The sequence below is a fragment of the Tasmannia lanceolata genome, unplaced genomic scaffold (genome assembly GCF_043159265.1).
Source record: "Tasmannia lanceolata isolate RefF3 unplaced genomic scaffold, GAP_Taslan_0.1 ptg000029l, whole genome shotgun sequence".
NCBI lineage: Eukaryota > Viridiplantae > Streptophyta > Magnoliopsida > Canellales > Winteraceae > Tasmannia > Tasmannia lanceolata.
This window is the reverse complement of record NW_027518706.1, coordinates 10,135,498-10,153,920: the sequence shown is the minus strand read 5'-3', so window position 1 is coordinate 10,153,920 and position 18,423 is coordinate 10,135,498.

Here is an 18,423-nt window from a genome sequence, read left to right as displayed (position 1 = left end):
ATAAGAGAGGAGACAAGGAGGGGTGTCAATGAGACTAAGCAAGTCTCCAAAAGAGAGGGGCTCCAGATATCTCTTTCATTGCACTTGCAATGAATGGGTTTCTAATGTCTAAGGGATACACATATAAAAGACTGGTCAAGTCTTTTGAAAAGAAGAGGGGAGTGCTACTTGGACTGAGCAAGTCCCCTAAAGATGGGCTTGGGCTAGCGCCTTCATCGCCCTTGCAATGATAAAGCTACTGAGGTTGATGGAATCACTCAATTATGATAGTATATCCAATACGAATTGTCCATGACACAAATAAGGGGTTATCGAGTCATAAAGTAATGCCAAATATCAAAAGCATTGATAATTCTACCTCCAAACTGATTTAAAAATGAATGACCAAGTATCAGATTCTATCCATTAAGATAGTAGGATCTAATCAAGAAGAAAATTTGGAGAGGTAAGACTTGCAATCGTATTCAAGATGGGTCCACAGAACTTATGCAAAACCTTTAACTCTCATGAACAAAAGAAATTGGGAGTTATCAAGATGTAGAGACACAAAATTCAATCAAAAGTCACAGGCAATACAAATTACAAGAATAGTTATAATTCCATGACTATATTTCACTTTTACTCTGCTCTATCTTATATTCTTTCTTTCTTTTTTCTGAAAAAAATATATATATTATTCAAAATTTCAGATCAAGAAACATAAATCCAGGGCAGGTCCCTCATAATTCTGAAAAGTATCTTCACATCCATCTGATTCTGAACTCGAGAAAATGCAAGAATCAGCTGACTCTAATTCTTATTCTTTCATCCAAACAGGGCATATTATGCCTATACAAGATAAATTTGCCTAATTTTCCACAGACAACTATTCTTATCAACATACAAGTGGCAATGATAAGATTAATATACTCGCATATTAGCTAAGAAAATTCACAAATAGAGGTAAAGAAATACAAGGCTTACACCTTCTAATTACTCATTTTTTTATTCATCTCTGAAACTAGATCTCACCAAATCTTTAGAAATCCAAAACCTAGCGAACTTATATGAATCCAATTATTTAGCATAATTAAATATATAAAAAAATTAGACTAGGATCCAGGTTGCTTCATCAAACTAATTTGCAAAAACAAAAAATCGCAACTCATGATTTTGATCTTGATCTCATAGAGTAACTCAAACAAATATTCTACATGACTGATTCCAGCAATAAGATAAAATAAAACTTATCTAAACATATGATTTAGATCAAAATCAGCAATTCAAAATTCAATAATCGCTTACCTGAACTCGAGTAAAGAAAGTAGCTTTCAGATCTTTCAAAACAAAAAAGATGAATGTCTTTCTCGTCCTCATGACATATTCACCATCTCGGCAAAATTGCAGAGGATGCTGCGGAATTGATTGGAACTTCTGCTTGCCGTAGAAGATACATTGGCCGGAAATTTGATCGGAATCTCGCCGGATCTTGACCAGAGAAACAGAAAAATGGCGAGATCTACTCTCTCTCTCTATAATTCTCGCTCTCTCTCTCTCTCTCTAAACGAATTTCTCTTCTTTTTTTTCTTAAAAAATGAGAAAATCGATATTTAAAGAAAAATCGGAGGTTGTTATCCGCACTCCAAGTGGATAAAGCGCGCGGAAAAATTGATATGCGCACCCGCAATACTTGTCTTATTCGCATCCGGCACGTCCCATCCAGGATAATCCACCCCCCTTTTTGCGAACTTGCACCACGACTTTGTTTGACTCGTTCGTTAGGCAAACACGCTCAGCATTCGACGAAATTTTACAGGAACCTAGCTGGGACCCTAAGCTAGCTTAGGGTGAAGTTTGGGACCCTAATTGATTGATTTGGTGGGGTTTTACTCAAACTTGGAGGGATTAGGGCACGGTCAAATTGGGGTGTCTACAGATGCCCCTCTTTGGCAGAGCGTGCATGTCGCGCGAATGTCAAAGCTGAACAGACAAACCATTTTGGCCGACCCGAAAAAGAAGCAAATCATATTTTGATTTTTGGTTTTGAGAATGATATTTGCAAAGATAACACAGTGAAATAGCCTTTCACCGGACTCTGACTCTGCAAACGCCGGTGAGATAGCCTCTCTCCAACTCGTAACTCAACAATGGATATATGGATGAGATAGCCTCTCTTGCGAAACTTTAAAGGATTGATTTGGCTGCGAGAGAGCCAAGAATGATATTGGCATAGTTGTGATTAAACCAAAAACTCGGATATTGACTTGACTGCGAAAGAGTCAGAGAATCAAGGATATTAGGTTGGTTGTGATTGAACCAAAAGATCGGATAATGGACTTGACTGCGAATGAGTCGAAGAAACGGGAACTGGCTTGGTTGCGAACGAACCGAAAAGCAAAGGGTTTGAGTTGACTGCGAAGAAGTCAAAGTCAGGGATACTGGCCTAGTTGCGAATGAACTATGAGACCGGATAATTGACTTGGTTGCGAATGAACCAGAAAGTCAGAAATTTGATTTTAGTTGCGAATAAGCTAAGAATTGGAAGATTGACTCAACTGTAAATGATTCGAAGTCACGGATATTATCTTGATCGCGAATGAATCAAGAGATCGGCAATAAACTTGGCAGCGAACGTGCCGAAGAGTCTGAGATTTTGACCCGGTTGCGAATGAACCAAAAAGGCCAGAATGATGACTTGGTTGCGAACGAACCGAAGTCAAAGAGATTAACTTGACTGCGAATGAGTCAAGAAATTAGAAAACAGACCTGACTGCGAATGAGTCGGAAGCCTAAGATTTTGGATTGGTTGCAAATGAACCAAAAGGCCGAGACGATGACTTGGTTGCGAACGAACGGAAGTCAAAGAGATTAATTTGACTGCGAATGAGTCAAGAAATTAGAAGACAGACCTGACTGCGAATGAGTCGGAAGCCTAAGATTTTGGCTCGATTGCGAATGAACCAAAAGGCCGAGATGATGACTTGGTTGCGAACGAACCGAAGTCAAAGAGATTAACTTGACTGCGAATGAGTCAAGAAATTAGAAAGCAGGCCTGACTGCGAATGAGTCGGAAGCCTAAGATTTTGACTTGGTTGCGAATGAACCAAAAGGTCAAGGATACCTTGATCAAGCCGAAGTCTACATGATATAGTACAAGAATCAAAGGTATGACGGGCCTGTGAAAAGGCTTTCACCAAAATAACAGTTAGAGGGACCTGTGGAAAGGCTGATCTTCATACTAACTGTTAGGAGGTACGAACAATAATTCTGCTTCTGGACGCGAAAAGTTTGATTGATTCCACTGAGAGATTGATTGTCTCTTGCCGAGAACAATGGTAGTGCGGGTTCCTTGCTGAGAACCGGACTCGGATAACTTGCAGGGTTTTGGGTATTAACCTTTTTTTTTTTTAAGAGAATTGTATTCTGCTGGGGTTGAAGACTGCGGGAGCAAATTCTAGACTCCACTGGGGAAACTGATTTTCTGGGGAAGTTGACTTTTCAAAAGAATGGACTCCTCAAAGGAATTTAGAGGTTTAGTTCGAGATATACTCGTACCTCTCTAATTTCAACTTACTATAGACATTGGCACTGATTGTCTATTGTATGCTTGATATCTTTTATGACGCAAGTCGTAAAAGATGCCCCTAGTGTGTTGTACTTCCATGACAAGAGTCTCAAGGACAATAGAACCAGGATAGGTAGGAAAATTTGGGTTCGCATAGGTTCTTTCTTTGGAATAAAAATGGGATAATGACTGAGCCAGAAAATTTCTCTTTTTCATTGACTATTATTTGAGATTCATTCTTTCTACCCCCATCTACTTGAAACTTGACATATTCAAACTGTCTGAACAGGATGCCTAAACCGGGATCTTTCATTTTTTTCTTCGGAAGGTATATACCCATTCTTCCAGTGCCAGACAACTTGGACCTTGAAGGAAAACGCATATGAATGAGGAATAGACTTTCAAGGACTCTTACCAAAGAAGAGGTACATTGTTCGAGGGACTCGACTCACTTTTGATTCACCCTTAAACCTAATGTGTATTTTTAAATGGTAAGGCTAGCCGCTCTCAGAATAATTTCGAAAACCATGTCAAGAGGCACTAATTTCCTCCATCAGGATTTTTGTCATGGTTATTACCCCTTTGGATTGCTCAGTTTCAATGCCCCTAGTTTAAAAGGAGTCAAAGTAAATCTTACTGACACTACTTGGATTCCAAGATCCTGCCCTGTGTAATGATTGCTTCTTCATTTCTTCGAGTCTCCTCTGGTGGGAACTCATGATTATTGCATTCCAGGTTTCTGGTTTAGCAAACCATTTGCTTCAGCTTTTGTCTGGAATTCTCATACTACTCAAACTTCAGAGTTCTCCATAATCGAGGAAACTCCTTCCATGCTTATCAGCCCACTTTTTGTGGGAAGTCTTTGCCTTTGACTGGATTGTCTCTTCAATTTTCAACCCATCAGACCGCTACCCTCACTTTCGCAGAAGCCAACCTTTTTGGTTATCGACTTAGCAAACGCATGACTCTAGGCTGCCCTTTCGGGTTTTCAACCTAGTGGGTCTTCAAACTCTCGTTCTTTTTATTTCTTTCTGTTTTTATTTTTTAATTGCCTTGAACCTTTGCTCGTCTCACCAGAAGAACCTTATAGGTAGGCTTGGGTTCAAAAGGGGTTAAATATCAAAAGTTCAAACGATTTGGACCGAATCTGGTCTTGCCAGACTACCTACGTACCCCAAAAATGGAGGATCGGATCCGCGTAGTTCGCTTTGGGGTTTACAAAGAATGGTTTAGCTTTTTAGCTTCAAAATTTTGAGAAGAGGGATGATTTAGCTTTTATCCCCAAGGATTTAACCGAACCTGAGTTGATCAGGTTGCCTACGTACCCCCGAAGAGTTGGGGATCAGGTCATGACGTAGTTCAGGTGCATAAAATGCCCCTGGTTTATAATGTAGTTGAAAGAATTGTTTGGTTTTAAAACGTTGGCTCAAGGGGCTCACAAAAGGATTTTTTTAAACGTTGGGATTTTGGCTATAAAGGCTCAAACGTCCAAGGATGGCCTCCTGGTGTTTTGATGTACAAGCTTTTGAATGTTTTAAGGTTCAAGACTTAGAAATTTTTTTTTTTTTTTTTTTTTAAGAGTCTGGCGGTATTTGCAAGCAAGACTTCAACCACGGTACTCCACTTAAACTTGTGCGATTCTCGAATATCTTGAATTTATGCTCAAGGTTATGCAGCTCTCGATAGTCTCCAAATGTTGGAGACAATTCTGATATTCAATCTATCTTATAGACTCTATCACTTGGGTCTTTAATTTTTCTAAGATATTGTTTAAGGGACACATTCCCTTCTCCTTCTTGTCTTTCTTTCATATTCTTTTTTTTTTCTCTTGAATATTTCCTTTCTTTGGATATAAGAACTATCCCACTCTCTGAATACAATGACTTCGAATCCCACCAAGATGTACAACACAAATGCTCTTCTTGGGTATCAAGTCTATGATTTTCTTTTTTTAAAGTCGTCTCTCAATGTCTTCTCATCAGCTCGACTGGATGTCTGATGCTCATTTCTCTAGCATTTTGCTTTAAGACTGATATCTAAAGCTGATGGAGTCTTGCTTTGCACAACAACAGGGCGTTCACCCGATTTATCCTTATAGGATCAAGCAAGACTACCTCAAACCCCCCATAAACAGGTTTATCAATTCCTCACTCTCCTTGGGAGATAAAGTTTTGCCAATCCATCTTTCCCGAGTTTTGAATTTCGATACCACTATCGATAGCTTCGATTTCTTCTTTGAGTGGCTATGCTCGACGCTCTTCCTCTCGTTTGATCATGTTTCAGATCTCGAGGGGAATTTCGTCTGCATTCTCATCCGAGAAGGGTATCTTTAGTTATTTTAAACATTAGATCCAAGAGTGAATCATAAAACATTGAAGATATAAAAGCAAATGCTTTATTGAATTGAAAACTCCAAGTACATTAATGATTCTTGGAATGCCTCTATGGGCTTTACATCTGCTTGACAGAAAATAAAACATTGACTCTAAATGAGAAAGACTGACAGACATGACACCCATATATTTTTTTTGACACTATAACTCACCAACTTTCAACACAAGAGTTGGTATACACTTGATAGAAACATCTTGAAATATGACACTTGGAACACGACTTTTGAACAGAGGCAAGGATTTGGCACTGAAATTCGCGAGTAGCACGCCTTCCTCCATGATGTTGTCGGCTAGTGGTTTCGGTCCTGGTATAGGAATCTCGGAAGAGGCGGTCCCATGTAGTTCTGTCTACCTGGCCCAAACTGCCCTTGAAAACCAGCTAGTGGCATCATGCCCTCTGCCCTTACATTCTTCGGAGGCTCAAATTCTGACATTTTTCCTTTTCCTTTCGATTCATTTCTCTGCTCTGAGGTGGCATCGCAAATGTGGTGGGACATTTGAAGGGTTGAACAGGTCTAACCGGTGCATAATTCACGAAAGCATAAAGCTCAGGAAGAAGAGAAGAGTTTCCATCTATCTCGTCCTGAATTTTGTGTTTCAATACCAAACACTTTTCTGTTGTATGACCAATACCTCCGTGGTACTCGCAATACTGATCTCTTCTCCAGTGTTTGGGGGCCGGGTTAGGAAGAAGCTTCGGATCTAAAAGTGTCAAACGACCTTCACTGACCCATTTCTTCATGATAACTTCCTGAGAACATGGCAGTTGAGCGTATTCCCTCCTCAGTTTCTGACCCATCTTTTCTTCCACTTCTGTGATTGGCTTCTTAAAGGGTTGACGTTAGGGTCCAACATTCTTAACTTCACTGGGAACAATGACAGGCTTTGTCCCACTATGCAAATCAACATATCTGTCAAGAATTAAACTCTGAACTGATGCTTCTTCTGTCATAGTACTCATATCGGCAAACTACTTAGGAGCTGAATCACATCCGGTGGACAGATATTGTATCTGAGTTTTCATCTCTCTCACTTCTTCAGTTAGCATGGTTATCTGACCAAAAAGTTTAACCATCCAGTTTTCCATTCTGATGAGGGCCGACCTTTCAAATGATTCCTCCATTGGTCGAAAGTTTGATGGAATAGGTGGTGTTTCTGAGATAGGACGAATAAGGGATGCAGGATCCAATAATGGTTCATCCATAGAGATAGCTCCTACCATCGGTAAAGGGCCAACTATCTTTGCACTAGTTTTCTGGTAGCACCGGGCTCTCCAACAACTACCTTACCATCCTTGATAAGTTTTAGGATCTTATGTTTCAAGGCTTGGCAACTGTTGGATGAATGTCCATGAACTCGATGATATTCACAGAAGTCTTGTTCATAAAAGTTGTTAGGAAGAGGATTTGGAGGAGGAGAAGGTTCAGGAAGTTCAAGTTTACCCACTTCGACCAATTCTCTCAAAGCTTTTTCAAGATTCTTTGGCAATGGAGGAATCTCTTTATCTGGCTTCTGAATAGGCTTATTTTCTTTCTGGGCCACCTTCTTGAAAGGTTGACGAGAGGTCTCCACATTGCTGACATCTTCAGCTGCTACCATAGCCCTCTTTTCATCTCTAACATCAGTAGAGATTCTTGTCTTTAGGCCTTTGGTCAGTGCATCCTCTACCTGAGTTCCAGTCTTGATGAGGTGGTTGAAATCAAGAAAATACTGGATAGCCATATGATGGTAATACTGTGGAGACAGATTCTTAACCACAATCTTGATCTGGTCCTCATCTGATAGACGATGAGTCATCTGCGCAGTTTTCCTTCTCCATCTGCGGATGAAGGAAGTGAAGGTTTCATTGTGGCCCTGCTTCAACGCTTTGAGATCTCGCTTGGTTACGTCGATCCCCTCCTCCATGGAGAACTGTTCAACGAACCTATTGGCGATGTCTTCTAGGGTTCGGATCTCATCAGACTTCAGACTCAAAAATCATTTCTTAGCCACTCCGATCAGAGATCGAGGAAATAAAAGAGCAATCTGCTCTGGAGAAAGTCCATGTTGTTGTAATAGTGGGATAACGGATTTCAGATGGCTTGTGGGGCATCCCGTCCCATCATACTTATCAAGATCAGGTACTGTAAACTTCGGAGGAAGAACAACACCTGGGGCTATCATGAAGTCAGACATGTTCAGCTTCTTAGGGCCTTGGAACTTCATATTTTCTACTTCTTGGGTTAGCTTATCCAACCTGTCTACAATCCCTTGGCTTTTATCAGTTCTATTCAGATGGGGGAGACAATTCTCCTCTGCGTACTGCTCTTCATCAAAGTCATCCTCAACTGGGAATACAACAGGCCTAGCTGCCACCGGGGGTGGAGGAGGTATAAGTGGAGTTTGCTGAGGTGTAGGTCCTTCAGAAGCAGAACCTCTATCACTTTTCAGACGGACTATCTCCTCACTCATATTATTCATCTATTGGAGCATAGTCTTCATCAATTCATTCATTTCAGCCAGAGTATTTCCGGATTCAGCCATCGGTTCTGGTGTGGGTAGAATAGAAATAGGTACTATAAATGAGTGAAGCCAACAAGGTTAGACTCCTGCCATGGAATGGACAAACAGTATAGTTCAGCATAGGGTAATCAAATGAAAATGCCATATGTTAGCTGAGACAAGAGATGATGCGAATATATCTTTCCCATGTATAAAATCCGGCATCATAACATCTATGCAAGGAGATGTGATAAGATAAGATGAGCACATAGAGTTTGTCAACAAATCTAAAAGGATACTGACCAAACCCAAGGTATTTGGAGAAAATTCGACAGCATAACGGCTATGCAGGGAGGGTCTGGAGCAGCTAATCACAAAGGGTATACCAACAGGGTTAAGATAAAGTAAGGCTCTCAGCAAGAACATACACTCGAATGAATGTCAGCAAGATAAACTTGCAATCAAACTAGTGAAACATAATCAGATCAGAATCAATCATAGGAGAAGGATATAATAGGCAACACTGAATTTTTCATCTATGATCAAAGATGATCAATAGATCAGAAAGAAGACCACAGCCACAAAATGACAGAAGTAGGTCATAGACCGGGTCTAAATCTTGAAGATGGATTGATAGAATTGATCGAATTAGATAAGGAAACCTCACTGAATAAGAAGGCCCTAATCTAATAATTAATATAAATAGGTATATATACATATATACACCCTAACCAGGGGCACCAGCCCTAATTCTAATCTAGTAGAGTCAAGACGCTTGACTCAAGACAAACATATGAATGCAGTAGGACCGTGCTGTAGCCACATAAGGTAAGCTACCCTAGTCTAAAAATAGGATAAGGCCCCTAAATCTAGGCTCCAACATGTGTAAGCAACACATGTTCGACCCTATATGAATGCAATATACTTATATAAACACGGGTACTTCCTAGTTGGGTTTTGCTAGGTCAGTAAGTATATACATAATATATAAAATAAAGTAGGGCTCCAAACTCAATCTATCGGGTACTATGCGTATGAAACATACTTAATATGTATAACACAAGTACGCCTAGTGTTTACGGCTGCAGCACCGGCGCATAGCTTGGTAATAGATACAACAGCACCATCTAGATAGTGATATCCCATGAGGCACGCATTATATCTATCCCGTGGAGCCAATAATAATAAAATCAATAAAAGAAAAAAATAAAAACAAAATGATGTATGTTGTGCAGTGTGTGAATCCCTTGTTTTAAACACCTATTTGGTGCCCCTGGATTCTAAGCGATTAAATTCCCATTTATAATGATTTTAGCTCAAAATTCTTCAAAATTAATTAAAATAGCATTTTAACAGAGTTAGGCAATATCTCAAAAGAGATCCCCAGCATAGTCGTCAGCCTGTGGACCCCGATCCGAGAGGGGCGGTGAGGGACGTGCCCCACACGAGCTAGCAGTCTCTGGATCATCCACGTGAATGGAGAGCTCTACCAAGGAACTCTCGAAAGAAATATGCCTCTCACAGCATGAGTGGCGATATAAAGGGAGATACCTCTCGATTCGGGGACTAGCCCAGATTCGAGGCGTACCTTAAACAAAGAAGAGTCGCCATCCAAGGAAAGTGGGCCAAGGATCCCATACTATGCTCTGTTGCAACGGATAACCAGAGATATAAAATAGGGTTCGTGCCTGGTTACGAATTCGGAAGGTCTGAAGAGCACCTCAACGGCCCAAGTGCAAGCACCTGGTCTCTTATACCATTTGTTATTGATTTTGAGGAATTTTGAGCGAAAGTCATATGAAATGGAAATGAATATCTCCGATAAGACGTCTATCTAATCATGCATGTCTCGGAGATGATTAATAAGCACACACAAAAGAAATAAAAGAGGTGTCGCCTAAGTAGCTAGGTTATGAGTGTCAAACCTAACTGGTATCTGAGTTCTGGTGTGCAAACACATGCATGCTACAGCTAAAGGTATAGGATCTGTACGTGAAAGTAAGAAAACACAGCAAAACACACAACACAAATTAATTATATACATGACTGGACAAGACAAATCCTAAAACTCTAATGCAGGACTTGACTAGGACCAAGATGGCCGTCCATCCCAGCTGCTCTACGTATCCCAGCCTCGGGAAGAATCAGAGTCAACGTAGTTTGTTGACCTATTCTAAACTACGATGCCTAACCATCTAGAACCGCTATCCTAGACTCGATCCATTAGACTCGACTGATTTTTTAAAGCTTTTTGTGCGATTGCTTAGATTCAAGTGAATTATAATTTTTTTTAGGACTCTATATGCCCTAACTAATGCAAGTTGGTTAGCCTTAAGCTAATGCAGGTGGGCCCTACATCCTATGTGTACCTAGGCTATGCAACCTAATGAAAACCATGGACTGACTATATGCTTCCTAGTCTAGCCATCGGTTTGACTAAATGTCTAATCGATCGACTTGAGGCCTCCTTACTCTAGGGACACTCACACGACAGGACACACCACATCAATACAAATCAAGACCGACTCCTAACTCTAAAACACCCTAAATATCTAGGACAGACTCCTAACTCTAGGGGAAGATCTTTTTGAAAAGATTTTGAAGTTTTTTGTGTTTTTGGGAATATTTGAAATGTTTATTTTTAAAGGTTTGGCTGGACCTGGGATGTGGATCCCAAGCTGCACTACGTACCCTGTTGAAAGGGATCAAGCCAACGTAGTTCGGAACAGAATTCCTAACTACTCTGAATGACTCAAGATTTTTAAGATTTTCAGTTTTTTAGATGTTTTTTATGTTTTTGACATTTCTAAATGTTTTTTATTTCTGTTGTTTTTGAATTTTCATGTTTTCAAGTGTTTTTGACATGTTTTTGAATTTTCAAGTGTTTTTTATTTCTGTTGTTTTTGAATTTTTAAGTGTTTTTGAAATATATTTTTTTTGAATTTTTTGACACCAGAGAACAGAATCCTATCATCATAAGGGTAGGATAGACTCCTGATATCCCGCAAAGGTTGGACAGCATCCTATGCTTTGCGGGGGAAAAGAACAGAAACACAGCTCTGCAAGGGTTGGACAGCATCCTATACCTTGCAAAGAACTGGATAAAATCAAATGACTTGACGAGAGGTTGGACGGAAATCTCACCCCTATGATGATAGGACTGACTCCTGCAACTGAAGGACTCTCTAACTAAAGACAGACTCTCTAGCTAAAGACTGACTCATATGCTAAAGACTGACTCTGAAATTAAGAAATGATTGACTCCTAGTGCACAACCCTAAGAGAGGAGTACTAATGAGACTAGGTTAGTCTTCTAAAAGAAGAAGGGATAAAGAAAGGTGCTAGTGAGACTAGGCCAGTCTCCTAAACACAGAGAACATTATGACCAATGAGACAAAGCCTGTCTTCAAAAGATTCTATATTTTATATTGAGACATAGCTTGTCTCTTTAAAATTGGGTAGGCTCTAGATGACTCTTTCATTGCCCTTGCAATGTAAGGACAAATTCTAAAGGTCTCTAAACATTGAGTAAAATAAGAGGGGAGACAAGGAGGGGTGTCAATGAGACTAAGCAAGTCTCCAAAAGAGAGGGGCTCCAGATATCTCTTTCATTGCCCTTGCAATGAATGTGTTTTACTAATGTCTAAGGGATACACATATAAAAGACTGGTCAAGTCTTTTGAAAAGAAGAGGGGAGTGCTACTTGGACTGAGCAAGTCCCCTAAAGATGGGCTTGGGCTAGCGCCTTCATCGCCCTTGCAATGATAAAGCTACTGAGGTTGATGGAATCACTCAATTATGATAGTATATCCAATACGAATTGTCCATGACACAAATAAGGGGTTATCGAGTCATAAAGTAATGCCAAATATCAAAAGCATTGATAATTCTACCTCCAAACTGATTTAAAAATGAATGACCAAGTATCAGATTCTATCCATTAAGATAGTAGGATCTAATCAAGAAGAAAATTTGGAGAGGTAAGACTTGCAATCGTATTCAAGATGGGTCCACAGAACTTATGCAAAACCTTTAACTCTCATGAACAAAAGAAATTGGGAGTTATCAAGCTGTAGAGACACAAAATTCAATCAAAAGTCACAGGCAATACAAATTACAAGAATAGTTATAATTCCATGACTATATTTCACTTTTACTCTGCTCTATCTTATATTCTTTCTTTCTTTTTTCTAAAAAAAATATATATATATATATTATTCAAAATTTCAGATCAAGAAACATAAATCCAGGGCAGGTCCCTCATAATTCTGAAAAGTATCTTCACATCCATCTGATTCTGAACTCGAGAAAATGCAAGAATCAGCTGACTCTAATTCTTATTCTTTCATCCAAATAGGGCATATTATGCTTATACAAGATAAATTTGCCTAATTTTCCACAGACAACTATTCTTATCAACATACAGGTGGCAATGATAAGATTAATATACTCGCATATTAGCTAAGAAAATTCACAAATAGAGGTAAAGAAATACAAGGCTTACACCTTCTAATTACTCATTTTTTTATTCATCTCTGAAACTAGATCTCACCAAATCTTTAGAAATCCAAAACCTAGCGAACTTATATGAATCCAATTATTTAGCATAATTAAATATATATAAAAAAATTAGACTAGGATCCAGGTTGCTTCATCAAACTAATTTGCAAAAACAAAAAATCGCAACTCATGATTTTGATCTTGATCTCATAGAGTAACTCAAACAAATATTCTACATGACTGATTCCAGCAATAAGATAAAATAAAACTTATCTAAACATATGATTTAGATCAAAATCAGCAATTTAAAATTCAATAATCGCTTACCTGAACTCGAGTAAAGAAAGTAGTTTTCAGATCTTTCAAAACAAAAAAGATGAATGTCTTTCTCGTCCTCTTGACATATTCACCATCTCGGCAAAATTGCAGAGGATGCTGCGGAATTGATTGGAACTTCTGCTTGCCGTAGAAGATACATTGGCCGGAAATTTGATCGGAATCTCGCCGGATCTTGACCAGAGAAACAGAAAAATGGCGAGATCTACTCTCTCTCTCTCTCTATAATTCTCGCTCTCTCTCTCTCTCTAAACGAATTTCTCTTTTTTTTTCTTAAAAAATGAGAAAATCGATATTTAAAGAAAAATCGGAGGTTGATATCCGCACTCCAAGTGGATAAAGCGTGCGGAAAAATTGATATGCGCACCCGCAATACTTGTCTTATTCACATCGGGCACGTCCCATCCAGGATAATCCACCCCCCTTTTTGCGAACTTGCACCACGACATTGTTTGACTCGTTCGTTAGGCAAACACGCTCAGAATTCGATGAAATTTTACAGGGACCTAGCTGGGACCCTAAGCTAGCTTAGGGTGAAGTTTGGGACCCTAATTGATTGATTTGGTGGGGTTTTGCTCAAACTTGGAGGGATTAGGGCACGGTCAAAATGGGGTTTCTACAATTTGTAATGAAATTTTGGGGAAAGAAAAAGGACCTAGGGTTTAAGAGATGAAAAATAGATAAATACTAATTTTATGAGTAGAATAACAGAGAATGTCTTTAGGAGAGAATAAAAGAGAAAAGACGACCAAACATATGGGAGAGTGTATTATCATTCATACAAAATATATGAGTAGAATGTCTTATTTACTACATGTTTCAAATGACTAAAATACCCTTAATGAGGATTAAGGGGCCTTTTCTAACTGAAACAAAATGACCCAACTTCCTTAACATGGACTGGAGAATGTGGTTACATTGGTTGTCAACTGGTATAGGAGTAAACCAACAATATAATTAAACCTTTCAATTAAAAGTAAACCTGGATTATAATACAACCTATGAAAAATGATGTTGAGTTTGTATTCTCAAGACTTTTAACTCACTATGGACACAACATGACATCTATAGTCTTCAATTTCCTTTTTGTTTGAGTGTCCTTGTAGTGCAAATCTGCTAATCTTTTACAGGCTTTAATTCTGATTTTACAACCCAGTCATCCTTTAGGCAGATTAGCCAATACACATGCACTTCGCTCTATCATGGCTTTGTTTATTCATGACTAGTTGGAAAGGGTGTGAAGATATCTATTACCTAATAATCATAGAGATCTCCAATGTTAGAAATGCCCCAATTAACCCAATATTCTAATACATATTGATCCATCTTAATCTCCAACAAAAAAGCATGACTTGGAAATGTTGAAAAGGGTTTTGTTACGGGGCAAAGTATTGTGATATCTAGTATCAATGTTCATTATAAAACTACAATCCTAAAACCATTAAGAAATAGTTTTGATTATATTGTGGAATAGAGTATAATGGTATAATATCATCATTGAAATTATGCTATGATTATCTTTAAAAAAGGGAATTGTCTATGATTAGTGTGTTGTGTGCATGCACATATATTGTTTGTCAGCTATGTTACATGGATTCTTCTGAACGTGTCAGATTCCAATACTTCAACATTCTCTGCGACACTTCTAGATCTCAGTTTTATATGCTTTTTCTGAGTATTACCACAACTTCACAATTACCACATGTTTTGAGTTTTAACCATCCAAATAGTAAGGTTTTATATGGTAATTGTTGAAGTATAAAAGATTAATTAACGCAATCTCTAACGACTTAAGCTTTTGGAGTAATTGGTTGTTTCACATAAATAAAACATTATATTTACTCAATCTTTCTAAATTTTAATATATTAATTGTCATAACCATAATATAATGTAAAAAAATTAAAATCTCAGAATTGATTAAAATATTTTGATGAAGCCACAAACCTTTCTTTCTTAGGCTTGCTGAATTCGACACTTGATTTCCGTGTCGGATTCCGACACTCGTACTCATACTCCTACTGATGCAATTACCGATAAACATCAGATGTAATGATATTCTAGAAATTGTGCAACAAATCAAAATGTAAAATTCTTTTTCATTATGCATGTTAGATCTCAAAATTAATTATGTCATATAATTACATGGTAGAAATCATAATGCTTGAGAAATTTTACAATGAGCTCTACCACTCAAATGGGTTATGGACCTCCAACAGTCACTCTTCACAGCTATTCCCTAAAGCGCACACACGTCACTCTTCTTCCAAAAATGGAAATTTATACATAGGAAAAATCCTATAAAAGTAAAAAGTGCCTGTTTTCACTGAAGCCCATTCTTACAGGAAGGACTCTACGAATACAAGTATATTGTAGATGGCGAATGGACATGCAATAAATACGAGTTGATTACGCGTCCCAACAAAGATGGCCATGTCAACAATTATGTCTATGTAAGATCTTCTTTCTAAAGCTCCAATTCACTTAGGCCCTGTTTGTTTTGGATTTTGAGAACCGATTGTGAGTCCAAAACTGATTATTGGACTCAATTTTAAGTTTAATTTTCAGTTCCAATGATCCCTTTTGGACTCACAATTGGTTCTAAAAAAGACGAGAAAAAAAACAGGGCCTTCTTTGACAAATCTTGAACAACTTATGTTTCTTGTTTGCTCTTGCTTTTTGCAGGTTAATAGCAATGATTCTAGTGATCTAAATAAGGAGGTTAGGAACCGTTTGATGGATGATGGTGCTGATCTCACAAACGAAGAAAGGTTAAAGATCAGACAATGTTTGGAAGCATATGTGGATGATCAAGTGTAGAGTTTCATTTTATGCTACCATTCATGGGGGGATGAAATATTAATTATAGGTGGATTAGAACAACAAGTATCAGAATTCAGAATTCAGTAATAAAAGAATGCCATGACCTTGGCATTTTATACTTGTAAGCTTCCTTCGGGTTATTCCAGTTCTCAACCTGATTTGATGCAAATGCAATCATGGTCACAAATATTTGCCTCAGGAATTTCTCAGGTGTAGATTTTGATTTTTTTTGTTACTTTTGTGTTTATAGTGGGAAAGAATGGAATATTTAAAAATATCTGAAAATATATAATGGAAGGAAAATAAATAATATCGTATATTTGTTGCGATATTTTGAAAAAGTTGGGAATAGTTGTAGGGAAATGGTATCTGCACCAAGTGTTTCGATAAACAAGCGCTCCACTTGTTTATCGTGTAGTATTTAAAGGGTTTAACGAGCTTTTTGAGAACCGTAAAATCCTCTGAAATCCCTTCAAATACTACACGACAAACAAGTGGAGCGCTTGTTTATCGGAACACCTTGGCGCAGATATCATTTCCCTATTTGTAATTATGGATGCAATTCTCACATACCTATCATTGTATGGTACTATTGTTTGGAAACTAGAAAGCATCACTCAACTCAAAAATGGGCCTAATCAAATTGACTGATTGAGTGACTCAAAGAAAAAACTGGAGTTCTTGGTCCATTTGAGTCAACTCAGCAGAGTTTCAGGTCAAGTTGATGGCCCCTAGTTAACTGAGTCAACTCGCTAGGTTTCTGTACTTTGGATAGGATTGAGATAAGTTAATTTACACCAAAACTTTGGTGTAGAGTTCTGCATTCCATTGCCTAAATTTAATTTGTTTGATCATTCTTTTTTAGGCTCTCTTAAGAGGGCAGTTAAGAGAATTGGATTAAAATGCTGTTCTTTGAACCATTTGATATATAAGGTGGAACCCACAATGTGAAACAATACATAGTAAGGCACATGAGATTATGAAAGTAGTGTTTGAAATGGACTGCACGTCATAAAGTAGTCCTCTTCACGTTGTCCCCTTGATTCTAAACCCACTTCTACCTACATAAATTTATGCAGGCAACTGATGTTAGCACTACCATATTTTGATAATTGCACTAACTCATCTTGTCTTTTGGTATTTAAACAGCTGCCAAAGGTTATTTCAATTCCCAAAAAGCACTCATAAGCCAATTAAAACAGAAAAGGCAAGATGAGTTAATGCAAGTATCAAAACATGGTTGCATATCAACAGCCAATCTGAAAAGGATTCAATGAAGTGAGGGAGTGTCATTATCAAGAGAAGGGAGTGCAGATACCATTTCCCTATATAAGATGTGCAGATTCTCCCGAGAGAGAGAGATGGGAAGCTCATTTCTGCCTGTTATTGTTGTATTTCTTTTGATGGGGTGCAAAGTCATGGAAGCTTGGAAAGATGAGATAAAAGTTATCCTTGTGGGAGGAAAGGTGATGTGCCAAGACTGCACCCAAGGCTGGAACGAGTGGGCCCATGGGACCCGGCCTATCCAGGGTACTCTCTGTTCTTCTTCTTTCTTTCTTTTTCGTCATTTTTTATGCCCAGAATTTATATAGGACCCTGCACACTTCAAATTTTATTAATGAATAAAAGAAGTACATGAGGGCTCATACCACCTTACCTCAAAACTAAAAATAAGAAAAATTACTTACAAGGAATACGAGGGATGCCCAAAGAGTCAAATCTTAAGCTCATCCCAATAATATTTAATGGACCATGAAGGATCCTTATTGTCAATGACCATATCTATCAAGATTATACCATATGCTTCAAGCAACATGTTAGATAGACCAAATACTTTATAGTACCTCAGCCTATCTAACATACTACTAGTCTCTATCTGCAAGTTAGTGCCATTGTCATAAAAATAAGAAGCAAATAAAAATCTCTTCTCTATGTTTTCTTATGATTTCTTCTCTACCGATAAGCTAGGATTGCCTTTGGAGGAACCCTCCCTACTCAATTTGAACTCATTCTTCTTGAATTTTCACCGGGTTTGGGATTTTTTTCATTTGGAAACTGATTATAATCTTGAGTGAAAAATGGATGTAAAATTTGTTTTACCTCCATTTTACGTAGAAAGAAACAAAGCCTAACGAAAACAATGATGCGTTCAAAAAACAATTCTCTGGTTATAATTTACCAAAAATAATGTTATGGATCATCGAAATTTGCATTAATAACACCCATCAATTAAGCTTGCGAAATTATTACAAGTATATTACATGTAGGCTGCAGGGTTGCCTTAACATGCATGGATGAGCGGGGAAGAGTGGTTTACTATGCAAATGATGAGACCCACGAAGAGGGCG